This window comes from Cyprinodon tularosa, unplaced genomic scaffold (assembly GCF_016077235.1).
Source record: "Cyprinodon tularosa strain WSP-4 unplaced genomic scaffold, ASM1607723v1 ctg92, whole genome shotgun sequence".
NCBI lineage: Eukaryota > Metazoa > Chordata > Actinopteri > Cyprinodontiformes > Cyprinodontidae > Cyprinodon > Cyprinodon tularosa.
In genome coordinates, this window is record NW_024039696.1 from 1,987,037 (window position 1) to 1,998,659 (window position 11,623).

The 11,623-nt window shown below is 37.8% G+C and overlaps 1 long non-coding RNA gene across 3 annotated transcripts; it reads left to right on the forward strand.

Annotated features, from left to right (window-relative positions):
* The first annotated feature begins 1,022 nt into the window (after positions 1–1,022).
* On the forward strand, positions 1,023–8,564 carry LOC119776259. 3 transcript variants are annotated; one of them, XR_005279761.1, is made up of 4 exons: positions 1,023–1,610; positions 4,780–4,831; positions 7,733–7,870; positions 8,327–8,564. It is a non-coding gene; the product is annotated as an uncharacterized LOC119776259 (long non-coding RNA). The 3 variants fall into 3 exon arrangements; XR_005279762.1 differs by lacking the exon at positions 8,327–8,564 and having other exon boundaries at positions 1,023–1,256; positions 1,515–1,610; positions 7,733–8,055; XR_005279760.1 differs by lacking the exon at positions 8,327–8,564 and having other exon boundaries at positions 7,733–8,055.
* Positions 8,565–11,623: the final 3,059 nt, after the last annotated feature.

The following is an 11,623-nucleotide window of genomic DNA, read 5'->3' on the forward strand; positions in this document are numbered from 1 at the left end:
CTCCCCTCTTGGCTCCTGCTTCGGTTTCTATCCATCGCTCCTCGCCTCCTCCTCCTCTTCTTCTCTCTCTGAGTCCTGGCCACATGCGAGAGGCTAGACTAGGACACTGCAGCTCGGAAAAAAAGAGGGGAAAAACGCTCTGTTGCTATTTCTACAGGCAGGCCCTCCCCTTTAGCTACCCTGTGCCAGAAGAGGGAGGGATCCTCCACTAGTTCTGGGATTTTAACCCTCTGCCTACTCTCACTTCTTCTCTCTGCAAGATTTCTTCCTCAGTTTCATGCAACAAGTGGCTTTACTTTACCGCCTCTTTGCCGTTTTTCTTACACTGATTTTTTTGTTGCTAAATGGACTCGAAGTGATCTTGGTTTTGCTTTATTCTCTTCTGAGCACGTGCTTCTTCGTTGCACTTTCTCACGAGTGCCTCCCACCCCCTCACGCAAACTCGAGGACGAGCGTTTAACCGTTGTTGGACCGGCCTTGGGGATCGTGTTACTGAGCATTTACCTTGAATTCTCCTCTTATATTTTCCCATGCTCTTATCTGCTTTGCCCTCCACCTTCCATCTGTGGAAACCGGTCCCTCTCTTTGGCTTCTCTGCCCCACCCTCCTTTTTTCCCTTACGATCCCCCCCCCCTCTCTCTCTCATGGGCAGTCTTGAGTGAAAGGGGAGCAGGAGGGTGGAGCAGCAGCCAGGCTTTTTCTAGGACAGGTGCCAATTTCTATCAAAAGCCTTAAAAAAAGGGATAGAATCAAGCCACGAGGAAAGAACCTGCACAGATGAAGAACTGCTCTGCAGCAATACCACGTGTATGAATGTGTAACTATTCTGCTCTTGCTGAATCTTTTTCCCTTTTTTTTTTTTTTCCACGGCAGGCATGAGCAGAAATGGAGATCTTGAATTCTCTCGCTCTCGTGAAGGCATTTGAGTTTGGAGCTGGGATAAGAGGAGGGGCAGGGCGAGTTAGGGACGAGGCAGATAGGGAGGAGGTGGAGCAGAGCTTTTTTTTTTTTTCTCCCCCCTTCTCTCTCTCTCTCATTATTCATGTTCCCGGGCCCCGCTCTTCGCTCTGACTGGCTGCCTGGCATAGCATTCATCCAACATTCAGCAGCTCTGTTTGCTAACATTCCTCATTCAAAGCCCGGTTAACTGCCAGACGGGAGGAGCACGCGACTCTATAGGAAACCCACATGGCCTCCCCTATTGTGGTGGGCCCGGAATCGGAGGTTTAAGGGACGGAGAGGAGCAGGATGTGCTGGTTTGTGAATATGAGACTGTTATTCGAGGTTAGGGAGGGTTTTTCGAATTGTATAGAGCGTTTTGGCGATTGCAGAGGTAAATCTGTGGCAGAGAGGGGAATGCTGATGTATGAAAAAGGCGTTGGGCACAGACGGAGGAGGCTGATACTTTCCGGGATGCTGAATGGGTCTCACGTTGGCGTGCCCGCCTACTCCTTGCAGCGAGTGCAGAGCTGTGTGACTGAAGCTGAAGCTCCCTGTCTCTGCCCCTTCTACAGGAAGGATATGTGGGCATACTGTGCTGCCTAGGATGTGCCCGGCGGAGAATACAGCAGTTTTATCCCGGATAGCTGATTCCAGTCTCTCCAAAGATGGTAAGTCAGACGACGTTCAGTTCAGGGTGTTCAGCGTGTGTCCAGAGGTCTTTTCTTTTGACAAACCAAACGTTTCGAGCTCCATCTTCATGTATCCAGTCGGACGAGGCTTAACATGGCGTATCTAGGAGACTTCCTTAATCTCTTAGCATTTTCTTTTTGTCCGGAGTCTAGTTTTGCTTCCCGGATCAGTGTTTGAGTGAGAAGTCTTCACTGAGGGGAGCAGAGAGGGGCCAGGGCTGAATGTAAGGCTGAGGGCCAGACAAGGCCTGCAACACAAGGCCAAGCTCATTCACCATACATTGTCCGTCTGTACATCCCGGTTTTTCCTCCCTCAATCCTGCGTTTATCGTCTAGAAAGCTATTAGCCGTCATTTAAGCCTCATTTTCGGTTAATATCCACATGTTTTCTACTCATAATAGTCGTGTAAATGTAAGGAAAATGGGTCGCGCTGACACGTGGCTCCCCGCCGTTTTAATAAAGCCAGAACAAACCTATTAGAGGTACGCTTTACAGTACTTTTCTTTTCAATATGGCCAACCTTAAAGTGGCTTTTTATTGACTTTCACTGCTAGAAATCAGTCTCTCCTTTTTAACTTGTGGTATCCGGGTAAGGGAATCAAATCTGTGAATTGTCCAAATCGCGAAAAGATGGATGCTGCTACATCCAAGAAGAATATGGACTGTGAATTTTGCTGTGTGACGTTAGATTTTACACATAATTCAGAAACCTGAATAACACCACACCCCCTACTAAACACCATGAAGCATAACATCTTCTAAACAAAGCCCGTAAATCAGGTTTTTTAGCCCTCAGCAATTGAAAACTACATTTTTATTTTTTTTTATCCCTATTGATATAGCTTCTTGTTGCACACTAGAGTCGACCTTGACCAAACGACAGAGGAGTGGAGGAAGCGTGAGTCATCCCAGATACCTCCACTCTCCTTCCCACCTACATCCCACGTTTGACAGGCCCTATTCATCTGTCACTCTCGCACTACAGGGCCTAGCACAGGCTACTTCATCACTGTCACCATCACAAGAGGCTCCTGATGTGGCTCCCCTTGTTAAATGGCTCCAATGCTTTTTTCTCTGCAAACCTCGGTGAGGTGAAATTAGGAGGTAAATCAGTGATGTTTGGACAGGGAGGACGTCATTGTTGGACTCCAACGGGTCCACAAGGAGCAGCAGTAAAATCCAATATAGCCTGTTGTCTTTTCCATTTCCTCTTTTATATTAACCTGCGTTACAGTGTTGAAATACACTGTGGTACGTAGCCTGAACTCGTTTCCTTTAGCTTTTTGGACTTTTAACAGCGGACGGTTCCACAAACGGGAAAAAAAAACTACGCTGACAAAGTGCAGGCGCATCATATATAGAAACGCGCACGTTTTATTTAATGTTGGATTATATGTTTGTCGGGAATAACAAAATGAGACTCGCTGGTTATTTCTTTTGAAAAATATTGTTCTTGCATAGAAATTTAAAGGAGAAAAAAATTCTTATTGTGGTTTGAATTCAACTTTTATGACGTACATTGTTTAAAGAAAAAAAAAAAAAAAAGCAGCACCAGACACACAGGACCCAGTCTTTCACACACCCAGACACATTTGATGCTATGTACCCCACAATGAACCGAGCCTCCTCAGATGAATGGGGTTCCCACGCCTCTCCTAAGGAGTGCAGGGCACAGCCTCCTCCTTTGAGCATTCACACACACCCACAGTACACACACTATAAAGGGCCTCCCAGTCTTTCATAAGCAAGCACACACAGGTGCATGTGAGTATGATGCAGTGGCACACATGTAGTTAAACGAAACATTTCTGTAGGCAGGGAGAGACAAGCTTAAATGGTTATTTGTTATTCTGAACACGTTGATAAAGGTTCGGTTTTAGCCACAGAGTCAAACAGGAGGATCTTTGTGGCAGTTTGGCCCCAAAATGCAAAATCGTTTTATTTTGTAATGAGGAGAAACAGGAGCTAATGAGGAGGGAGATGCATCAGGATGCATTCAGTTCAATTAAACTTTACTTTTTAGTTTTTCTGCCAGTGTGTGTGTATATATATGTATATATATATATATATATATATATATATATATATATGTATATATATATATATGTATATGTATATATATAGGTATATATGTGTATACGTGTATATGTGTGTGTGTGTGTATATATATATATATATATACACACACACACATATTTATATATATACGTATATATATACACACGCACACATTTATATATATATACGTATATATATATATACACACACATATATTTATATATATACACACACATATATATAGATATATATGTATATATATATATATATATATACACACATATATTTATATATATATATATATATATATATATATATATATATACATATGTGTATATATTTTGGTGTGTATATATAATTTAAAAAGCAAGTATTAAAGTAAAAAGTAACAAGTAGAAATTATGCACCTAAAATAAATGAAAATATTTATTCTAAATATGAATTTTGACAGCAGTTATAGAAAAATTAATTTAGGATTTTTCTTTTTTCTGTGACTTAAATAGAAACGCTTCAGTTGGCGAGTTGGATTTCTTTATTTATAATAATTTAATGAAAGAGCGCATATAAATAAATTAAAACAATGACGAAACATGCCTAAATATTTACACAGGATAATTTTTTTCCTTTTATATTTACCGCTCGTTGCTGCTGTTTTTTTTGTTTTTTTTAATACATATTTTTTGCTGCTGTGATTTTGGTATTTTTTTTCGTGACCCACAGCTTAGGGATAAAATGTAAATTGTTTTTAAATAAAGTCATTATTTAAGCTCCTGTTGTAGTGTAACAGGAGATTTCCTGAAATCAGAGATAATTATAAGGCTCCTTAACGCTGGCCACTGGTCCAGAGTGCAGTAATGAAGCCTTACTGTGTTAATTCAGTTGCATCATGCTGATGTGTGTAACATATGTACCATCAGCAGTAATGGATCACTAAAGTAGCTGTTTGGCAGATTTATGACCTGAGGGCTACAGACACACCTTGGTGTGTGCGATCATTTTCATTTTTTTTGCATAAATGCCTCGAAAGCCCAAATTTTATTACTGTGTGTGTGTGTGTACATAATCCCTGCTCTTCTCTTTTATTCACAGGCTCATTATTTTGGAATTACAGGAGTTTTCCTGGCTGGAAGTCAAAACCAAGGTTAGTTAAGCATATTTTCTCTGTTTTAGTAAAAAAAAAATGTATATATACATATATATGTACATAATGCTTTTTAAAAGTTGCATGCTTAGTTGTCACGTGTGTGTGTGTGTTCCTGGATTACCAGATTCCTGAAAACCTCTCGGCTTGTTGGTCTGGAGTTTAAAAATTTGCTATATTTGTTTTTTTTTGCTGGAAGCTGCCTGCAGGCATGCAAACACAACTTCCAGTTTGTCTTTAATTCGTCAAACAAAATCGCTTTGCAGCACACAACAGCCAGCAATATGCGTCTCGTTAAAAGTCAGCTTGTGTGTATAAGTTAGCATGTGCAGCAGCACCGAGATAATCTCCTGGAGGGAAATTAGTGGTGGTGGGAAAAAAAAGGGGGGGGGAGGAAAGAAAAGCCTTCAGCCTAAAGGTCAAATGAAGATTAGAGGGAAACCGTACACGAGTACACGCTGGCCTGCACCCCGGAACTGCACAAAGGCCTCATTGTGACCGAGCTGCCCTGCTCAGACCCTCCGCCTTCTTAGGGAGACATGACACCTGTTGGCGGTTTTAGTCAACTGCACACAAAGCAACTGATGCTCAAACTGTAAGCTTTTAACTGCATTATAGCCACAATTTCATCCAGTTGATGCTTACAAAACTACTTTATTTCAGGTTGTATGCATTTTAAATTGTCATTATTATCTGCTGCTATTTTTTCATAGTTTAGAAAATTTAGAGGAGTCCTAAAACAAGAGATCGGGTTACAAAACAGATTAAAAAATATATCTTTTGTACTTTATGTATACTTTATATACATAAAGTACACTTTATGCATTTTTAATCTTTTTGCTGGTTTACTTTGTGGACCATTGGATGGATTCAAACACAAGTTCTTTGAAGGAAGGGGTAGTTTTTAGATCTAGCTGAAAATAAAGGAACTACAAAATTAAATGTGTTATATTTCCCTAATCTGTGGTGGAGTTTCTAATTCTAAAAGTGGGAAATTTGATGCAATTTGATGTATTAATGGACTGAATAATTATGGATATTTGGATTCGGTGAAATACAACATAAATTAAATTTTGATTTTGAGCTGCCGATGACCATTTAGAGAAGATAAAAGAGAACTGGTTGAATAAATTCGCTGACTGACTGGTGCATATCTAGTTGTAGCATCTTAGTCAACAAAATCCAGTTTTTCTGCCTTAAAGGTATAGTGAATGATTTTTGCAAATTGTTGAAAAGTCCCGCCCTATTAATTAAAAATAAAAAAAAAACAAAAAACTAACATGCCTAATCCTGTACCCGTTTCCACGAGGGAACGCCTATTGAACACGTGTGAGAGCGTGCACTACACCATTTCTCCTCGTGCACGCTGTTTAAAAGATGCTCTTTGCTTCACTCAGACAAGCTTACTTTCCAATAGAAGATTTGCAATTTTACCACCATGTCAGACTCACCACCAGTGAAAGTGTGGACAATCTCGTAGGACGCCTTACGTAAACTTTTCACCAGAAAGACTGAGAATTAGGAGGACCACTTATTTTGATGATCCACCTGGAAAAACAACATCCTGCACTATACCTTTAAAAAAACTCTGCACCAATAGTTCTAGGCTCGGCTGGTGCTAAAATATCAAAATGCAGTGAAACCAACTTTTTACTGCAGTAAATATGCAGCCTGCTTTAAATAATCTACTTTTATTATTGGATAATAAATACCTTAATTGTGCATTAGAATTTTAATTAAAAAGCAGTGAAATAGCTCTTTATCGCAGCTCCTAATCAGAAACTTAACCCCCATCCTCTTTTTGTTGCTTCATTTGATGAGATAACGGACAGATATCCATTAAACCTTTCAATATATTTCCTTCATATCTCATTATGTTTTTTAAATTGTTCAAACTGCATTTATGTACTTTAAAGCGTTAATAGCTGAATCGTTTGAGTTTTATTGACATATGGCACCAACGAGCCACGTTATGTTTAGGATTTTAAAGAGCTTAAAAAAAAGAGGCCAAACTATACGCTTAGAATATTTATTTGCCTTTATAAGTTAACCAAAACTCCTTTAGACAGTTTATTGCATCAGTATGTAAAGAATGCATCGTGCTTGAACGGATGAATTAGGAACTATATTTTGAAAATGTATTTCTAAATATTACTTAAAAACAGGCAACAAGATTTAATGATTTTATTTTTTCTTGATATATTGCCGGTTATATGGGGCATTTGTGCTACTGAATAAAGAAGGTCCTGTGTGAAGGATTAGCAGTGAAGGCGCGAGCCGCTGTATACCTCCCAGGCTCGGACGTTTAGTGGCTCATTCAGGGGATTTGGGTGGCATTTATGGGATAACTGAAACTGCTATAAAACAGCCGCAAACTGGTGCATGCGTGTGTGTGTGAGACAGGAATTAATGCAGTGAGTCACTTTTATAAGTTCAACCCTGCCTTGGTCTCCTGTCGCTCCTCCACTGGAAGGGGGAAACCGCAGCAGAGCCACAGCGGCGGAGCCCTGTCTCACTCAGGAAACTCCCTGGAAACCACCACAACCTGTCTGTGTGACCTCTCATGCACTTCACACATGCATACTTATGCCTATCTGCTGCATCAATGCAGAAAAGCTCAGACAAATAAACAGTTTTTGTGAAATTTGGGTTATTTTTTTGTTTTTGCGTAACAAAAAGAGTCTCTAACAGGGTTTACATTATTAAGAAATATAAGATAGATCATTTGCATGAAGCATTGTTAATCATGTCCGTGTCTGTTCAAAGTATCCAAACACAAACACTTCAATTCACCTGGATCTGTGCGAACAGCCATGTTGACACAATACGGCGACACACAGGAAGCGAGAGTATGACCTTTGGAGTCCATTGTGACACGCTCTCTCTGTTCTCGTTTATCAGTTTAGGAAACAAGAGGAGGCGAGCTGATGCAGGGAGCGCTCAGACGTGACACTGCGGGGAGGAAGTGACGTGCAGGAAGCAGTTAAATATTAAACTTCATCAAAAACTCAGAAAAAAAGAAGACATTTAGCCACACAGGTAACGGTATAATTATGGGTGGAAAAATAAAATTTTTATTAACAGAATATAGATGATAACAAGGATTCACAGCTGATACACACAGCTTTAAAAAACTTGAGTGAAAATAACATAGTATTTCACGGTCTTTACTTCAATAGCTGTGAAATGTGTGCAAAAAAAAAATAATTTGATCAATTATTCCTACTGCTAAGAAAATGAAAACACAAAGTTTATAACAGTTAAAACATTATTTATATAAATGATTGCTGGTGTTCCTTTCCACATTATTACTCTTTATATACTACTGTGTGTTGGGATTATATTGAATATCTTGTAGGTGCAGCTAACTGGCAGTGTGCAGCAACAATAAGGGCTTCACATCCTTTAAGCTAAAGCGGCAGAAAATATCCAATCTGCAGCTTTTAGTGACATATTTGTGATCCGTATGTTTGCGGGTTGTTTGTTTTTTCACAGGCGAGACTTCAGACGATAAACAAAGCAAAGGCGGCGTCTGATAAACTGTCCTTTGGGGTGAGGTAGTAGGTTGTATAGTTTTAGGGTCATTCCCAAGCTGTCAGATGACTATACAACTTACTGTCTTTCCTGAAGTGACTGTGATGCCTTCAAGATGCCATCAAGAGCTTTTCAAGATCATCATGAAACCAAGTCATACGAGTCTGAACCTGGGAAATGCTCTACAAACCTGTGGAAATAGTTTTTTTAATTTTTTTTTTATATGTCATAACGTAGTTGAATTATAGAATTAAATCTTAAGTTTATTTGTTTAGAAAAGTACAATGTCCAGCCAAAGCGGATGATTTATTTTAAACCCTTTAGAAAACTCTTTGATATTCTGCAAATTATATATCTATGTCTTCTGTTTAATTGCCTTTACATCCTTAAATATATATGTTCATCATTATCGTTTTAAAAAATCTTTGAAAATGTCAATTGATCCTCGTCATTGATTTGTGTAAAAACGAAGCCGTTCTGCCTCCATTCATGCGGCGGCAAACTTCCGCCTGACGTCTCCATTCAACTTGAGACTTGTGGTGTTCGCACAGGGTGAGGTAGTAGGTTGTGTGGTTTCAGGGTTGTGATTTTGCCCCATCAGGAGCTAACTATACAACCTACTGCCTTCCCTGGAGGGCAGCAATACGTCACAGGAGCACACACTCCCGTCCGCCATATTTCTGATGACGCCCGCTATGCATCCGTGTTTGGTTTGACCCTGAACAGGTAAGTGATGCTGCTTCATCCCGTGTTCAATGTAACCTGACTCCTTGAGCAATTTTAACAAACACTGTATGCTTGCTTCATTCATTCATTTGCTTTGTACTTTTCTGTTAATCAAATAAAGACATATGAACAGTAAAAAATGACTGAAGTTGGATCTTTATGCTCTAAGGATTCTGTAGCAAAGTTAATTATTATATTTTCTACTTGAACCCTGCTATTTTAATCCCTTTAAGCAGCTCATTATATAACAAAGCTTATCTGAAAAGCTTCTGAAGGTTATCTTCCATCTGTCTCCATTTATTTATTTTAAATCTATCTTCTGGCAAATTAAAGCAATTCACTTTTTTATAGATTTCAAATTTCCAACAGATGAAAAATGTGACCTGTTAGATTGGAAACATTTAAGGTTTAAATTTTCTAGAAGATAATCTAGACTTATAGCAACATAACGTCTTATAATAGTCCACAGTTGGATCACAAATGGAGCAGTGGGTCAAGGTAAAAACAAAGCGGAAGCAGAAACGCCCACCTCTTTGTCTAAAACACGCAGAGCCGCCTTCCAGGAGTTTGGAAGTCAACAGGAAAAGATGACAGCCAAAAGGTTTGCAGTTTAAATCCCAGGATGGGATGAGGACACATTTGAATCAGTGCCATACATTAATTTACAGTAGATGGCGCCAGACGCTGTCGCTGTTTGGAGGGCATTTCCACTGACATTTGGAGGTATGCAGTAAAGATTTTACTCCACAGATCCAACTACTGGCAGGACTTTTTATTCAGACTGAGTTTTCCTTAAACATATTGAAATATTATTAAAGTTTCATGGTGGAATTATGGAAGGCTATCTTATATTATTTAATAGTCTAAATAGTCTCATTTTATTAAGCAAAAAATAAAACTAGCAAACATAATATTCGCCTAAATTGTTTTAACTACTTAAGATTAGAATATTCTATATTAATATATAGTACACTTTATGTATGGCATTAACAACATTCATTTATAAAAATAATTCTTACAATTGGCTAAGGACTTGGTCTTCCTCTGATTGTTTTCAAACCACAGATCTGATCATGCCGCACTACAGTATAAAAACCATATTATTGAGAATATTGGAGGAGAAATACTGCATATGCTTCTAATATATGGTGTATCGATAAATACCTTAATTGTGCATTAGCACGTTTTTTAAAACTGATATATATATATATAGAATAAATCCTTTTGATTAAATTAACACTGTCCATTTTTAAATGCTGATATATAGATTTACTTACAACTTAATTTTTTTTTAAAGGGAAGCAAGCACCAATTTATTTGTAAACTTTTTATTCCTCCATTTTTTTCCCCACATTTAAGCACGTATGGCTTAACCTACAAATTTGTTGGCTTTATTCCCTTATCTTAATTTTTAAAATCTATTTTCAGTCAATCTTTTTTTTTTTTTTTTTTTTTACTGCAAATACAGTCTAAATGTGTGTTTAGTAATTAGTATTTTACAAGGCTACCATTTTTGAATTTGCTATTTATATTTAGGTATTTTTGGTCTTCCATAGATTCACAAATTGGAATCTAATGATGCAAATAAGCCATAATTATTCAAAAGTAATATTCACTGATATCATTGGATGTTAAAAACATATTGTTTTTGTATTTATTTTGAAAGTTAAAGTAGTTTTACTATGGCTGTGATGCCGAGGTTTGAATCCTGGTTGCGACAGGAAAGCGTAAAAATGGTCAAGTCTGAGTATCTCATTCTCATATGAATGTGAGAGCAGCCAAAAAGATACAAAAATAAACAAAAAATATATTAAACTAACTGGAACTTCCACAGTGGGCTCACAAATCAAATCAGTCTAGCAAAAGTCAGTAATGTCCTTTCCTTTTTGATGGATAACAATAAAAAAATAGTATTGTCTAGGATGTTAATGTGAGAATAATAAAAAAGAATAAAAGTATAAATACCATGAAGTTTAAAGTAATGATATACTTAACTATTAGATTCTGACAGTTTTGGTCTTCTATATTTACTTGCTCCACCATTTATTTTTTATTTTTTTACTTTTGACACAAATGCCTTTTTTTTTTTTTTACTTTATTTATATAACAAACCAATAGTGTAAAAAGACTCTTTGAGGTACAAACATTACAACATGGGTAGAAAAAAAAAATAGGCAGAACATGGGGCTAAAAACAAGAACAGATACATAAACAATAAAGCCAATGAATAAATATTGAGCAAGATTTAAAACAAAAGAAAAGTAGAAATACTTTTATGGCAGAAACAGATTTCAAATGTTTCAATGAGGTGTAATACAATTTAAATTGGTTAAGAAAAAATTCAAAACAAGAAGTAGAACCTTTGCATTTACAGCAATGTATATGATATTTGACAAGCAAGAAAACAATATTAACCATATCCGGAATTTTACTATCAGGGTCATCAACATAATGCAACACGTGGGTGATTATTATTTCTTGGATGAATTGCAACTCATAGCTGATGCAGTAGCGAGACAAGCCAATCACCAG